The following is a 16,254-nucleotide window of genomic DNA, read 5'->3' as shown; positions in this document are numbered from 1 at the left end:
CCTTGGCATGCCGAAAAGTATTTTTTTCCATTTGCTGTGACAGCAGGATCTTAAATCAAATCTTAAATACCCATAAAAGTATATTGGTTGTGGAAGTTCCTGCTTACCAGGGCTGGGAGGCAGTACCATGGCTGATGGAAGGGACCATCTCGTATTGCAAAATCTGTGGAAAAATGGGACCAGGGACAAGGTAAGACATCGAAGGAGCAAATCTGCTTGTGAGCAGCAGGTCTGTGAGCTCTGTCGAGGGCAGTGGAGCATCTTGTGGGCGCTGGTCCAGCTCCTGGCTTCGGTCCGGATCTGGCTGCCAGAGTAACGCCTTGGTTGGTGATGGCAAACTGGGGCATATCAAAGCAGCCTGCAAACCTGTGTGAAGTTAACTTCCCATGGTTGTAGTTGGAAAATGGCTCTGAAGCCTGAATATTTATTTTTAAGGAAATCTCTCAAGCTGTGTTCCAGGATAACTCGTTTTCCAAATAACCTGATGCTGTATGAGGGGAGGGAGGAGAAACTGCTGCAAAGTTGGGGTTGTGGTGGGTCTCGGTGTCAGGTTGCCAAACCTGACTAGCATGATGATGAGAAAGCAGAGCAAACTTTGCAGAGAGCCAGCTGCTGCCCGTGAGCTGAGCTTGCCAGGGGAGGAGAAATTGCCCAGAATTACTGCTCCAGAGAGTGTGGCCAAGCCCGTGAGGGAGGCAGCAACAACGTGAAAGCCAAGGGAGGTGGGTGAGGATTCATAGCGTGGTGGTCGCAGCCCGATGCACCCACTACTTGGGACTCAGCGTAGCCTTTTGGGCGCTTCCTTTGCTTGAATTTTTTTCTTCCCTACGAATGAGGGAGGGAGATGGCATCATGGGGAGCTCCCTGCCTGCTGTGGGAGGCAGCTGATGTTGCTGCATTCCCAGTGTGTTCAATCCAGAGCTGCGCTTCCAACCTCCTGGACTCTGCCATCTCCTCTCCCCTCAGTCCCAGTGTCCTCTGGGGGCCACTGGGACAGGGTTGGGGCTGAGAATTTTTTTTTGTAATTTTATTTTTAGATCTAACCCTGATGGTGCAATGTCAGAGCTGCTGCTACTTGCCCAAAGACTGACTCAGACTGGGCTGCTGCCCAGGTTGAAACAGCTCGTGAATCCAAGGCTGCACTGTCTGGGTGTTTCAGTCTGCCATGGGAGATGATGTCATGGTCCTAGGCTCCAAAGCAGTGTTTGGGGAAGGCAACCTCATCCTCCAGCTGCAGGCAGGGTACATCCCGGCAGTGATGTGTGTTCTGCAGCCTCTGCACCTCACTGCTGCTTTGCACTGTACCAGCCGGGAAAAATCACATTCCCTGAAGGCAGAGGTGGCCAAGGGCAGCAAGGATGCCTAGACTGCACCAAAACCAGTTCCTGTGCTGTCTTCATGCTGGCTGCAGGCAGAGTGCTGGCAGAGCAGCCCCATGTCCCTGGAGGCACTGCTTGGTGCTGCAGGCTGGTCATGGTGCTGGTGGGGAAGGGTGCCAGGTCCCTGGGGCCTCACTGCAACATCTATGTTATGTTCCTAAGTGTGAGTGACTGGCCGGGGTGGCTGCTCAACTTAATCCTGCTGAGCAGCTCCAAGCAAGAGATACCAAACCCAATAGCCAAGTGTTTGCCACCACACCAACCCCCCGTGAGTGGACCTGTGATGCTGCAGGACCTGGATGAGTCAGCCCCATCTCTGCAGGTAGGTCTCCTCCTTCGGGTCAGAGGACTCCCTCCTCCTCCAGGCACTTTACCCCAGCTCTCCTGAGCAGATCCCATATATCTGAGCAGCCCAAGAAATCAAACTTCCACATTTTGGAGTGAAAACTTATGCCCCAGGGGAGGAGTGAACACACAGGCATCTGTGGACACACAGACCGAGCAATACTATCATGGAAACTCTACAGTGGTGGAGTGTACCTCCTCTGGGTTAAAAAGAGCACACTTTTAATTTCTACAACACTAACGAATTGGCATGGAGGTGGCATCATCACTGTTAGATTTGGCATAGTCATCTGTAAAGGTGAGGGGAAAGGAGCACCAGGGCTTGCCGCAACCTGTTCCCACCAGAGATGTCTTGACTCCCAACTCTTCTGTGAATGCCAATAGATTTTTGCATGCTGCTTACGACACTTCATAAAATGCTTGGTCAGGATGTCTCACTACTTGGACACCACAACAATAGCCATGAAAACCCATTTTGTTAGTTTGTCTGGCAAACTCTGGACTGGAACCTGTACAGTTGGGTCCAGCCCAAAGCTGGGTCCTGGTGAGACCCATGAGCTCCTGCTCCTAGGCTGTGACACACCTGAATTTTACTCCAAACTAAACCATGGATGCTAAAAGCGGAGAGTCCAACTCGCAAATCCTTGCAATACTTAAAGAGAAACTCTAAATTTGGGGAAATGTGACTTTAGTGATGCTTCCTGGCTTTTTTGCCCCCTTGAAAGCAATACAGAGCTTAACAGAAAATGGCTTTCTTACAGTTTTTTTGTGGCTCATGCTCTACAAAAGGGCAAGAATAATTCTCCCTGCCATAAAAATACCACATTGGAAGGTTAAAACTGCTATTAGAAAGAGCAGCCTGAGATATTAAATCCTGCAGGTTTCAGGGTAACTCCGTCAGCTGCAATGCTTTTGCATCCTGTAGGATTTTCCCACAGGCTACAGTTTCTCGAGGAGCTTGAACCGTGTACTTGGGCATCCACAAAAGCCAAAATAACACCACTTCCTTCCTTGCGTGGTGGGGGTTTTATCTCTCTCTATTTTCTTCTCTATTTTCTTCTTTCTTCAGCTGTTTCAGAAGCATCCTGAGGTGATGCCCAGATGCTGACAAGCTCAGGCAGAGAGCTGCAACAGGGCTTGTGGTGTGTGTGTGGGCTTTACCCTTCGGCTCGCTGGGGTGGGTGGGCTTGCGTGGGGTGAGGCTGCTTGCTGAGCACAGGGCATGATCAAAGCAAGGATACAGTGCCTAGAAAAGCTGATTTTATTTTTTTTTTAAAGTTATTTTTATGATTTTGGCTGTGCCTTTCCATGATAGTATGATCTGTTCAAACTTGGGATGGCCAGCTGTGGCTGGAGCCAGCTCCCTGGGGAATCACCATATGCCTATCACTGGTTTTCCACCCTTCCACCAAGTCTCCAGGCTAATGAACCCCTCGATGGTGGTAGGACGTGTCCTGTGGTGAGGTGTGAGGGTGCAGATAATGGCATCAGTAACAGGAGCTGGGTCTCATAGCTGCAGAAACCCCAGTGCCTCCAGTCCCAGCGCATCACCTCGCCCCATAGCACCAAGCCTTGCTGCGGTCCACACCCCAGCACTCAAATTTATCCCCCTGGACAAAATCACCTGGGTTCCCATCGAGCCTGGAGGGGCTTTGGCTGCTGCCCTGAGGCTCTGAAGACACCAGACTGGGAACTTTGTGAAAAGCGGATGGCAGGGAGCAAAAGAAGATCTCAGCCCTTGCTCCGGGGATTTCCCTTAACTAGGAAAGGAACTGGCAGACAGCTGCTTTTTTTTTTCTGCCCCCCCTTTTTTTTTTCTCTTTAATCTCTCAGCCTTTGCTTTTGTTCTTTGTCTCTATCTTGCCATCCCCGAAGGAAATCACAGCCACCCATCTACAAATGCCCAGGGCCTGGCCTGGGGGGGAGACCTCCACCCCAGGCACTTCTCGCTGTGGGCAATATCCTTGCAGCTCTTAAAGACCAGCTGAGCAGAGAGCTCTGCAGGAAAGCAGGTTCCAAGCAGCTTAAATACTTTACATTAAGGCTGGTGGACAAGGCATTGATCCTTTCCAGCTCTGTGTCACTGGTGCCTTTCTATGTGTTTTGTTTTTTTAACTCCACTCTGGCTTTTTTCAGATTTTCCTCCTACACCAGGCAGCTGTAAGCAGCTCCATTTCAAAATGACCAGCAAACACCGTGAGCCTGTGAAATCCTCGTGCGAACTCCTCCTGAGCTTCCTGGCCAGCCCTGTGCTGGAGATGAGGGACATCTTCCCAGTACCAACCTCCCAAGCAATGGTATGTGAAAGCTGACTGTTACCGTTTCTCTTCAAGGCTCCACTGCTGTCCTTGCTTTCTGTTACGTGACAGTACTCACAAATTTTCCAACTCATTGTTTATCAGGGCTGGAGCCTCTGGTGATGACAAAACCAGGAGCTTTTTCTACCAACTTCCCCGGGCAGCCACGGCTGGTTAGCCATTAAGGGTTCTGTGTACAAGTTCATTCTGAAGTCGGGACAAGTTTCTCTTCCGATTTCCCCTTCTATCCTTCACCCTCATTCCCTGTTTCCCCTTTGGGAGACCTGTTGTAGTGTATTTTTTTTTTCCCCTGCACTGTATCTACCAGAGGTTGACTTGGTGACCAGCCAGGAGAGAAAGGACTTGCAATTGCTATGTCCTTGGGTGGATTAGGTTATTTGGACTTCATGGTTTTCTGTTGGGAAAGTGATTAAGAAGAAAAAATCCCACCTGTGACAGAAAATGGACTTTTGGTGATAAAAAATGTCCCTAGGCTCTTTGAGGCCAGTGTAATCTCCTGTATTTTTTTTCCAGTTTCTTTCCACGCTTCCCTTAATGTAGATTTTTTTGTTGTTGTTAGCTCTGCTATTTATTTCACAGGTGCTTGAGCATTTGAAGAACCCTTCTTGGGTATGTGCAGATGGTACTTTAAACCCAACGAACCCTGTCTCCTGGAAGCAGGGGCAGAATCGCAAAGGTTTTTGGGGAGCTCTGAGTGAAATGAGCCAAGAATTGGCTGATGGAAAGGCTGGTGGAGACAGGCTCTCACCATCTTGGTGGTTTGTGGGTGAGGAGTTGAGAACCACCCTCATCCACAATTGAGCCAGGGGTTGACAGAACCAGAGGCACTCGATGCGTATGTGGGGGGTCCTCGCTGTGGGGAGGTTGGGATCCCCTTAATAATGAAAGGCATCTGGTCATGCCAGCTTGATGTCAAAGTGAGGAGGTGCCACGTATCCACAGGTCAACAGAAGAAATGCCAACAAATGGTAGGAAAAAAAATAGGTGATGAGATCAGAAAAGGGATGAGAAAGCAAATAGCAAGGTGAGTGTCTGTACACACATGCCTGAGCATGGCAGATAAAAAGGCTGATGCAGATGTCTTAGGTACTAAATACGTAGTACCTTAGCCCTCAGACTAGGGCTTAAATAGTATTACAGGGACTCGATGGGATAAATGGGACCCAGTGTGGCTTGCTGGGGAAGAGCAAGCTGGGAATGAAGGAGTGCATCGAGCAGTGTTCACTTGTCCTGAAGGTTAGCAAGGGGCTGGGAAGAGCCTACCTGACTGTGGGTAACTTAAAAGGGGTGAAACTGGTAGGACAGACCTCATGTGGGTTAGAAGACGAGGTGGGTGAATGCGAGGGACTCTTCAAACCCCTGGGCACCTTCACGCAGTACAACCTGGTGGTCACGACATCTCAAACTCCACCGACGCGTCTTGGGAAAGCGACATAGCAGGACAGAGCCTTTCAGTTCCCCGGGCGTGTTAGTGCAGCTTCTCATTTCCGATGATGGCGAAAGCTACTGGAGAAGCTGCTGTTCTGGGCTTGATTTGGGCTAATAGAGTAGAACGGGTTGAAAAAAGTGGAAGGTAATTTCAGGAAATAAGTCACAAAATAGCGGAGGCCACAATGCCAAGCAAAAGGGAGTGAGAACAGCAAAGTAAGGATAATGGGCTGCAAAACATCTCAGGGAACCAGTAGGTAACATCTCTAAGGAAGATAATCCAAAGGATAAAGAGTGTAGGGAAGCTGGCAGTTTCCTACCGTGACTGCATTCAGGGCAGTACGACAACCCATCCTGATGCAGAAGAACAAGGGGAAGGTGGTGCGGAGACCTGATGGACCTGAGAACCAAAGAAGAGTTGCAAAAAAGGAGAATGGAGGCCAGAGGCCTGGTGATGGGGACAACAGAGCAGCGGCCACGCAGCTACAAGTCGGAGATGCGAAGGTGTAGAACAAGCTCCAATGGGCTGTCCGTTCAAAGGCTGCACAAAAACCTTTTGTAAATGCGCAAGAAGGAGAGCTGAAGAAAGCCCAAGCATGTTGCTTCAGTGGAGGAGCAAACCTGAGGGATTCATCGTGGACTTTGCTTCAGCCTTCCCTAATTAGGACAGGATGATTATACCGGGCCAGAGCCCAACTCAGACAGGGAGGAGAAGACCTTTCAGGGTATTTAGATCAGTCAGGTGTGCTTGTGTTGGCAGGGCATGCCAAAATCCCCCCTGGGTCTACTTCCAGAGCTAACACAATCTTGGAAGCATTCAGGATTTCTCCAAGAACTATGGGAGCCTGGGGCAGATTGAGAGCTGCAGCTGGGCAACTCCAGGAGCTAGAGGCTTCAAAACAGGGAGCTATGCAAGAAGTAGTTATTAAGCAACCAATTTGTGAGAATCTGGCAGATAATTAGGTTGGAAAGTAACAACAACATGGGTTTGTGGAGAACAAGTCACGCAAAACCAATCTAATTGTCTCCTCTGACAGGATAACTGGGCTTGTGGCTAGGGGAGCGGTGGTGGACAGGCAAGGACTTGGCTGGTGGTGTGGGGCCAGGAGCCGTGGGAGGGGGACCTGCTCTGCAGGAAGGGTTGGGGACCTTGTGCTGAGCTTCAGGGGAAGGTGAAGAGCAGATGCATGGCACAGGATTGAAAACCAAAACCTTGATGCCTGATGCCATCAACTGCTTTCTGGATTGTCTCCCTGTGGTAGTGCCTATGTTGCTGCAAGCTGACATGCTTGCCTGTGTGTCCATCCCAGTCCTGCAAGGAGCAGCCCTGCCCTTGCTTATTCTGTCTTCTGGGTTCAAGACCCTGAAGGGCAGCCCTGCCCTAAAGCAAACCTCGCAGGACTGGCCCAGGTCATTCATCATGCTGCTTTTTACAACCTCCTCTGCCTTGTACCTCATGCGGCAGCACAGCATCTCCACCTTGCACGTCCAGGGACTGCGGTCCTGCCGTGCTCGTTGCGTGGCTGCATTTGTCTTAACGATTGACCCCTTCAGTTATTATTAGCCTCATGGTCACCTCCAGCACTGCCTGTCATGACAAATTAGAAATAGTCCTCTGTGCATCATAGTCCTCGTTAAACCAACCATCCCTTCTACCTGCTGCAGTCGTCACCTCATTATAACTCCATTACCTTTAACAACAACTCCATTACCACCCATTATCTTTCTTATCATCTCCTTTACAAGGCTGTTATCTGCACCTCCTCCTTTACAGCCATCCCCTCCTCAATTACAATTCCATTATCTTTATTACCACCCCATTACAGTCATAATTATTCCCATTATGACTCTGAGATCTGTGTCTCCATCCAGACAACTCGGTGGCTCCATCAGCCCCACAACCAGCAGCACGTCTTTGCCTTCATCATTTAGTGCGGTTACCATCACCTTCCCTGCATTTGTAATTATCCCAATAACAATGGCAGTATTTTAATTATTTTTCATTATGGTTTTATAGTCTTTTGCTGTTATTGCTTCCTTTATTTGCCATTCTCCTCTCCCTGAAGTACCATAGTTGGGATGGGTACTGGGGTGTGAGCTGAGACTTGGGTCAGTCATATTCTACCAGTTCGCACCATCCTCGAGCAGGTACCTTCACTGTCCTCCACTGCAATCCCAGCATTTAATCTCCATTGCAGCCCTAATTACTGATGTTATGGTTCTCTTATCCTTCAGCTCATCATCAACCACCTCCTGCAGCACCCCTTGCTCCGTGGTTATTGGGGTCTGAAAGCAGCACGTTGCTCCTGATCTGATGGGAGCCATGCAGGGTACGGTGTGGTTCCTGAAGGAGCCTGCCTGGCTCATCCAGCGTGCTCATGGCATCATAGACAATGTCTTACTAGCTTGTCACAATCTTCCTCTGTGCATGAAATATCGTGGAATAAAATACAAACTGCGTCTAAAACTGGTGCTGGGATGGGCTCTTCAGTCGCAGGGGCAGCGATGGGGATCCATGGTGAGGTCAGGGAGAGCCTCGACACACCACAGAGGAGCAGGGTACCACTTTATCCCCTACACAGCACTGATGCAGCCGAGGACAAGCATGCTGCCAGGAGGTCTGGTGCCCACGCTCCTCGAGAGGACATTGAGAAATCGGAGTAGTTACAGAGACAGCCACAAAGCTCCCCAAGGATGGGGAAACCGCCAGCTTTAGAGAGCTCGGTCTGCTTAGTTTATCACGAAGATGGAGAGGTGACTTCATGACTTCTTATAAGAACTGTCACAGCAGGGAAATACTAAAGAAGGTACTAAAGAGCTCTTCACCGTGGCAGAGCGGGAACGACGGGCAGCAGCTAAGGCAGGCAAATTTAGATGACAGATGCAGCTCAGGGGGTTTAAAGTGAGAGCGATGCCCATTCCCAGCAGCTTCAGGCAGCTGCTGGAAAGGGTGCGATGCAGCAGCTCCTGAGTGATGTTTCCTCACATCCCTAAACCCTATCGGTCTGCGGGCAGTGCTGGGCAGCAGATCAGCCGGTGATGGCTTGCAGGTAATTAACATCTCTGGTGTAAGAGGGGATGTAGCTCGTGTTCGAACGCCCCTGGGTTATTTTCCCACAATCGATAAACTTCGTAAATAATGTATCCTGCCGGGGGAAAAAACCGCTACCTCGCGCTTATCAGATTTTGTGCTCTGTTTGGTTTCGCGATGCTAAGAGGGAATACTGCTCGGAGGGAAAAATAAAAGATAGAAATGAGTAAGGGGGTGAGGGGGGCGGCCCTGAGCTCAGACTGGGTGGCCCATGGCTGCTGCGACCCCCCGAGATGCTGCTGGGGAGCAGCGGGAGGGGAAAGCTGATCGACAGCTAACGAAGGAACTAACGAAGAGGGAGAGAGCTGCCACGCAGCTACACCGCGGGCAGGGCAGCTGACGGCTCCCAGCACCATGCCGCGACCCCGACGCAGACTTTGGGGGAGTTTTTCCCAATCCTGGCTTGGTTCGAGGAGACCAAAGGGAGGGAGATGAGGCAGCATCTCGCTCTTATTCTTGGCTTTGCTGCTTGCAAAGGCACCTGATGGAGGGGAGCTCACCGCAAGCCACGGGGCAGCGCCCACCCCGAGGGACGCAGGGACAGCTGGCACTTTGCCGTTCCCGTGGGGATTTCGGGCGAGCGCTCAAACACCTGGTGATGCCCTGTCCCCATCTCAGCAGTGGCGTGGGGAAGGCTGGAGGTGATGCGGGGTGGTAGGACATTTAAGCTCTTTTGGGGGTGAAGGGAAAGGATTTGACTGAAGATTTGGGAAGGTACAGATGTGTTTATTTAAAGAAGACTGGCTCTCCTGGCTTTCGGCTTTAATCCGTAGCCACAGGTTGCCTCTTCAAAAGCATAAACTGGGATTGCCTGAGCAAGCAGCTGGAAAGCTGCTTCACTGCCACGACCTGCTGCCAGCCCAAACGTATACCTTGTTTTTTTTTACTAAATAAAAGCAAGGAGCTGGCAGAAAGCAGGCAGCGTGGTGGCAAACACCTTCGGGATTAAAATAACACTCTCCGTAAGCCCTTGCTAGCGTTTCTCTGATGCTGAGGCTGCAGGCTGCACACCTGGAGCCAACACATCTGCGAGTTTTTATAAATTAAAAGGAAACACAGGTTTCCCTGCCATAAAATGCAGAGTTATGATAGGCAGCAGTAGGGTACGGGTTTTTACAAGCTTCGAAGTGCTGTAGGTCAGTAAATAAAACTGGGGTTGAACTGGGGTGACCTCGTGTTCCAGAGAGCCCCTTGCGAGGGCCAGATCCCGCAGCTCGGCAGCCCACCTCCCCTAACAGCAGGCGATTTCCTGTACGCACGGATGACTCTGCAAATAATTCATCACCTCCTGGCTGTGAACCTGGACTGGGCAGAAGGGATTTTACCACCTGTCCCCATGGCAAAGCAGTTGCTGGGGATGCCGGTCCCCTGAGAGGGATGCGCTGGGATGCGCTGGGCTGCAGCTAGGCGCAAGCATGCGGCAAACTGCCGGGCTGAGAAGGGAGCACCCCGGGGAGTCTTTAAATGCAGCTTAATTACATTAGCTATACACCAGCTGAGGGGATAATTTACCATCTCCAGACAGATGCTTTACTCCCTGCAACAAGACGAAAACAAAAGCGAACGCAGCCCCATGCAGGCACTGCCCGCACCAGGGGACTTGCCAGTCCCCGAGCATCTCCGACGGGTCAAGAACTGTTGCCAACAGCACTGGCATTTCCTTGCAAAGCATCAGCCCCGGGGGCTTTGCTGGTGAGCAGGTTTCTACGTGTGCCTGGCGTAAGAATATCCATGTACAACCCTACCTGTAGGAGTAAATTAATATTTGCAAGAGCTCAGGTGCTGGGTTTGCTCCCCACTGCCCCAGGGAGAGTGTTTTTCGCGGCAGCATGGATGCTTGCTGCTCCCCACTGGCTGGAAAGCTTTGCTCTGGAGCTTGGCTGTTGGACCGTTCAGCTGTTTGATGTTTTAAATGTCAGGCTTCTTGGGGCTGGCACCATCTCCTGGACTAATTTTGCCTTCAGCTCATCACCAACCCACCAGAGCAAAACTCAGCCCCCCAGGGACTAAACCTTGCTCACCCTGGGGAGATGCTCTGCTGGGAGCCGTGTTGTATTGCCGGGACCGATGGGAGCTCGTGCGTCCCCATCAGGATATCTCTCCATCACCATATCTCCAAAAAATCCCAGCTTCCTAGGCTGATGGAGCTGGGGCTTGCTAGAGCTTTGCAGCTCCCCCCCCTGCCCAGGACTGCTCTGGGAGCTGGAGCCCAGATGGTCTGAACAGATTACTGCAGCCTCCGGGGCCATCCACCCCGGGCACTTTGGCAGGCCTGAATTCCCTCCAAATGACAAAAATAAATAAAATCTCTCAGCATTAAACGCTGGGAAGCCCATGAAAAAGCTGTGTACACAATGAAAACAAATATACGGTTAAGTAACCTCTCTAACAGTATTTCTATAAAATGCTTCTCTAAAATAACCTCTCTAACAGTATTTCTATAAAATGCTTCTCTAAATAACGCCAAGTGCAAGGCTTGCTCCGTCCTGATTAACCTCGGTGGGGAAGATTGTCTGTATCAAATCATGACTGTCAGCTGATTAAAAATGAATTAAATTGAATGGAAAACAATTCCCAAAACATCCTCTCTCCTTTCCGGTTCAAGGCCAAAATAAAAATAATAATAAACCCTATAACACCCAAGAGCAAGCGCAGCCGGAAGTCACCACAGCCTGAAGCTGAAGCAGGGGGTGGGGACCTGGGATGGGATGGGAGGGGGGTGGTGCTTGGCCATGGTCACCCCACGGAGAGGCGGCAGGACCAGGTGTAACGGTCATAAGGGATAAATGGGGTGCTGATACGGATTAATTAAAATAACCCAGACAAGCCACCCAGTCCTTCACCTCTTGAACAGACCCCTTTTTTTTAAGGGCTGGAGTCAGCTGAAGTGACTTTTTAACATCGCTCTCTTATTCCTGTTTTATTTTTAGGAAGCTCAGCAGACCCTTGTGGTGAATATATCTGAATGAAAGAGCAAAGTCACAAATATCTTGAGTGTCAGCTGGATAAATCCATCCCAATAGGAGCGCGCTCCAGCACTGAAAGCCGATGGGAGATGCTCTCTTTCACATGGCGAAACTCCGTCCCTGCCTGTTTCCAGAGAAAACACCCCCAGTAGCACCACTGGTGAGCACTGAGGAGAGGGAAACGGTGGGCAAACCCTGCGTTAGGTACCCTGCCGAGGCACCCTCCTCCCCCATCCAAGTGAGATCCTGGGAAAAGCCTCCAAGTAATGGAAACGTCTCAAATATTCCTTCTCATGCTACTTATTTTTCCTTAATTATTTTCCCGATAGCTGTGTAGCAATTGTTGGGTCCCACCAGGACCCATCAGCTGAGGTGCTCCAAAGTCCTCCCAGTCTTGGGGCTGAACAGGAGGTGTCCTAAGCTGGAGTGAAGAAGGAGAAAGGTCCCCAAATTTTTGGGGTTGAGGGGTGCATCCTTCACTGAAGCTGTGCTGGTGACCCTGCCATGATGTCCCTGTGGTCCCCAGCATGAGCCAGATGGAGTGTCTGGGGTCTTGGAAAATCCATGTTGCCAGTGCTTCTCAGACACAAACCCGCCGTGTTACGAAGGAGAGTCTAATTACTAACTCTAATTACAAAGAGGAGTAAATCACCTAGATTATTTCATTTTTTTGCCTTCGCTGAGAGACTTTGATATCATAAAGAAGAATAATTGACAACCAAAGGGAGCTGCCATCCTGACACTTTAGTGACAGCCTATTTTGAGACACCAGAACTGCAACTCAGCAATTCTAGAAGTTGTAAAAACTACTTTCTGTCTGAGCGGTTATGAAAACTTGTCTCCGGCAATGACGGAGCATCACTGCTGGGAGGTGTCCCAGGGTGTGAGCATCCCTGCCGGGTCCAGTCCCCACGAAAAAATGACTGTCCCCCATCCCCATCAGCATCCTCCAACCCCATGGGATGTGTGGGGACGTGGCAGCTGCAGAGGAGAGTGAAGCATCACCGGGGTGGGCTTCTTCTCCATCCCAGCCATGCTGTAAAAAGAGCATTTACTCCCCTTGCTGGTGGCAGGGAGAGGGGGGACCGAGCCTTGCGTGGGGAGGCTGTGGTGCAGGAGGCTTCCTCCTCCATGAGGTGTCTGGCCTTCAAAAATGCCTCTATGGATGGGTGAGATTTTCTGCTTTTTGCTCTGCCCTTTCCCAGCTTTCCAACACTGGGACATCCCTCCACCTTCCCCGCAGTGCCGGCACCCTGAAACCAGCAGAACGCCTCACTATGAGTGTTTATAGGAGCACGGTACGTGCTATGCATGTATGCATATATAATTTGGAGCATCCTTCTGAGGTGCAAGGCGATGCAATTAGTAGCGCAGCCCTGTCGGGGGCTCATTAAAGGTCGAGGGAAGGCAGCGTGGCGCCGGTTTTTTACGGTGCCTGGCTGCCGCCGGGTGTTAGCACAGAGGTGCCGCTCGCTTTGTTTCAAACAGCTCTTTTGACCTGGGCCGTAAAATTAATGTCTGAGCAGACAGCTTGGAAAATTGGAAACCGTACAAAGTAACTCGGTGCTTGGTAGGGGAATTGAGATGAACTGCATTTGGGAGATGCTGGGTTTTGATTGCATTTCTTTCCCCTCCGGAGATGCCGAGCACCCCAGCGTGGTGGGTACCACACCCCCATCCCTCTGCCCCGCGCCCCCTGGTTTCCCTAACCCCCAGCTCTCTGGTACTGCTCTCATCTCGCTGCTTATTTACCCCCGTTGCTGTTCTCTCAATTCCCCCATCTTTTTCATGTTTACCTAACCCTCCAGCCACCCAGTCCCTGCTTTATTCACTGTCTCTCCTGCTCAGCCTCCGCCTTGCGCTCCTGGTTAGAGCGTTACCTGTTTATATTCTTAACTTTTGCTTCTCTTTCCTCTGTTTCTAATCTGCACATCAATATTGTTTATGGCTTCCATCGCGCTGCGCATCTTGGCTCGCACATTACTGGCAAGCTAATACGGCCCCCTCGCTGTGCCCTCTCTCCTGAGCCATCCTCAGCTCTAGCTCCTCCAGGCACCAAAGAGTGGTAGAAGAAGACCCTTCGGCATGGGAGCATGAGGCACAGAAGCTCAGCATCCCACCCTGGGGTTGATTCCCCTCCCTAACATGCTTTTCACCCTATTTTGGCCAGAAAGGCTTTGCCCTCCACATGGGCATCAGGAAACCTGCAGCTGGTGAATACGTGCAGAGGAACCCAACCTCCTGCAGCTCTTCACTCTGGGATGCCAGGGACCCGGCCACCCCGCAGAGGACAGCAGGTCTGGGGAGAAAGCTCCCTGTTTCAGTGATGCTGTGAGATTGGTACCCGGGGCAGCTTTCCCAAGCTTCCCAGCAGCTGAAATTCAAGCCTGGGGGACCATCAGCTGAACATCCTCAATGCATCACCCCGTTGCTACACCCCACCGGCTGCTCCAGCACCATGGCTCCGTGCCTTTCCTCGACCTCCCTATTCCTACCTCATCACTGCATCCCATAAAGTTGCCTCACAGAATTCCAGCATGGCAGGGGTTAGAAGGGACCTCTGTGGGTCACCCAGCCCAACCCCCTGCCGAAGCAGGGTCACCTACAGCAGGCTGCACAGGACGATGTCCAGGCGGGTCTGGAGTATCTCCAGAGAAGGAGGCTCCACAATCTCCCTGGGCAGCCTGGGCCAGGGCTCCATCACCCTCAGAGGGAAGAAGTTCTTCCTCATGTTCAGACGGAACTTCCTCTGCTTCAGTTTTTGCCCATTGCCCCTTGTCCTGTCGCTGGGCACCACTGGAAAGAGTCTGGCCCCGTCCTCCTGACACCCACCCTGCAGATATTTATCGGCATTTCTAAGGTCCCCTCTCAGCCTTCTCTTCTCCAGGCTGAACAAGCCCAGCTCCCTCAGCCTTTCCTTGTAGGAGAGATGCTCCAGAGTCCAGCATGGCCCTGCCTGTAATTTTTCCACCTCTTCCCTGCCTGGAGCGTGGGAATTTTCCTCTTGCTGATTCACGCCTGTATTGCATTGGGTTTTTTTTTAGCGCTGACGCTGGCTGCTCTCACCCCAGGGAAAGGCTGAAACCCCACGCTGCTGCTTCGGGGACTGATCCTCCACCAGCCACGTGCCACCGACTCAGCCAAAAATCTGCACCTGCGCTGAGCAAACCCAAATCCCTCCCAGCGCTGGGGTCAAATAAGGGAAATTTTTGGGGTTTGTTTTCTCCCCGCTGCGCTATCCCCAACCCTGTGCTCCCAACCGAGTCCCCATGCTGGGAACAACACATCTCCAACTTCAAACAAAGCCTTTTTTAGTATAAAATGCCCCTGGCTCTTCCTTCTGAGCCATTAAGGTGGCAATAAAAAGGTCGGCGGGTTGGTCACAGCCCCATGGTCATCGCCTGCATCCCTGGTGGGATGGAGCTGTTTGCAGCCCTGGACGGGTTTTGGGGAGGTGGAGCATCCTGGTCTCCCCACAGACACATTTCTGGGGGCTTCAACAGCTGGACTGGGTGTTTGCCTCTGCTGATTCCTCATAATAGTCATTGCTGGGGATTTCTCCCTCCCTTTCGTTTCCTTCCACCTCCCTCCACCCAGCTGCATCCATCCCCTGTGGAGAGGTTTCTTGCCCAGCAGGACCAGCAGTGACCCAAGGATGCTCGGCCAAACGGAACATCTCATGCACATTCGATGGGTTTTGCCATTTATTTTCTACCCTGGGAGGCTCCGTTTTATTTTTTTCCTATTGAAAAGACCCAAGAAGCATCCGACCCAAGCTACCTCAATCCCAAACCCCATTAACTTCCACATCCCTGCCAACCCCCCTTGCCTAGCAGCAATCCTGCCTCCCACCAGAGATATATAGCTGGACCACGCAAGACCTCGCTGCCTGGGAAGAAATTCCAAGCAATCCCAGCTTTTCTAAACAATTCCCATTCAGCAAAGGGTTGCACTGACCCTTATGATTGGCTCAGGAGCGCTGCTGCCTGCTCAGCTCGGGCAGGGTCCCTGCAGGCATCCGGGGGATGTGTCTCCATATCCCGTACCATGGAGGATGCTCATCAGTCATTCCTCATGGGGTGGAATGAGTTTGGCAGGTCTCAGCCACCCCAGAATGCTCCCGCTCTGCTCTCCTGCCTGCATGCTCAGCCTGGGATGGGAACACCCCACCGAGCTGCCTGTGACCACAGCTCTGTGACCCTGCAGTCCCCACGGCCACCCTGGGGGGACATCACCCCTTTCCTCCATCATCCTGGTGAGCCCAGAGGACAATTAGCCGGTAACGAGCCCCGCAGCCACCAAGTCAGGGTGGCTTTAGCTCCGGCTGCTCTGCCGCCATGCGAATTACAGGGAAATGGGGATTTTGGCATTCAGCTGCATCACCATCATTAGGGATAATCAAGAGGCGCCCTTAACAGGGACGAGGCTGCGGGGTGCAGGGAGGCAGCCGGTGGAATGAGAATATTGTAATTACTGGGTAATTACAAATTAACGGGCGGGGGGATTAGTACTCCTGGTCTGTGATGTAGCCAGGAGGCATTTGCAGCCGTGGGCTTGGGACACAGCGGGGCACCAGGATGGCCACCCCTGGGACCAGCTCCTGCTGGGGGTCGGGAGCTGGAGATCTGGCTCTGGGCTTGTCACAATCCAATGCACCAGGGTGTAAATGAAAGGTGGGGGGTTTAGCCCCCCCCCCCCCCCCCCCCTTCTTTACATTAAAACACTTG

At 51.6% G+C, this 16,254-nt stretch overlaps 1 protein-coding gene and 1 long non-coding RNA gene across 3 annotated transcripts in view; one reads left to right on the top strand and one right to left on the bottom strand.

Annotated features, from left to right (window-relative positions):
• Positions 1-16,254, bottom strand: part of TNR (tenascin R) — a 78,195-nt gene that overhangs the window by 49,389 nt on the left and 12,552 nt on the right. The gene's annotated exons all lie outside the window — the stretch shown is intronic.
• Positions 508-12,133, top strand: LOC142361719 (uncharacterized). Its single transcript, XR_012764342.1, has 3 exons — positions 508-1,701; positions 3,861-4,021; positions 11,492-12,133. It is a non-coding gene; the product is annotated as an uncharacterized LOC142361719 (long non-coding RNA).

This window comes from Opisthocomus hoazin, chromosome 6 (assembly GCF_030867145.1).
Source record: "Opisthocomus hoazin isolate bOpiHoa1 chromosome 6, bOpiHoa1.hap1, whole genome shotgun sequence".
NCBI lineage: Eukaryota > Metazoa > Chordata > Aves > Opisthocomiformes > Opisthocomidae > Opisthocomus > Opisthocomus hoazin.
The sequence above is the reverse complement of the archived record's forward strand: the minus strand, read 5'-3'. Positions and strand labels throughout refer to the sequence as shown.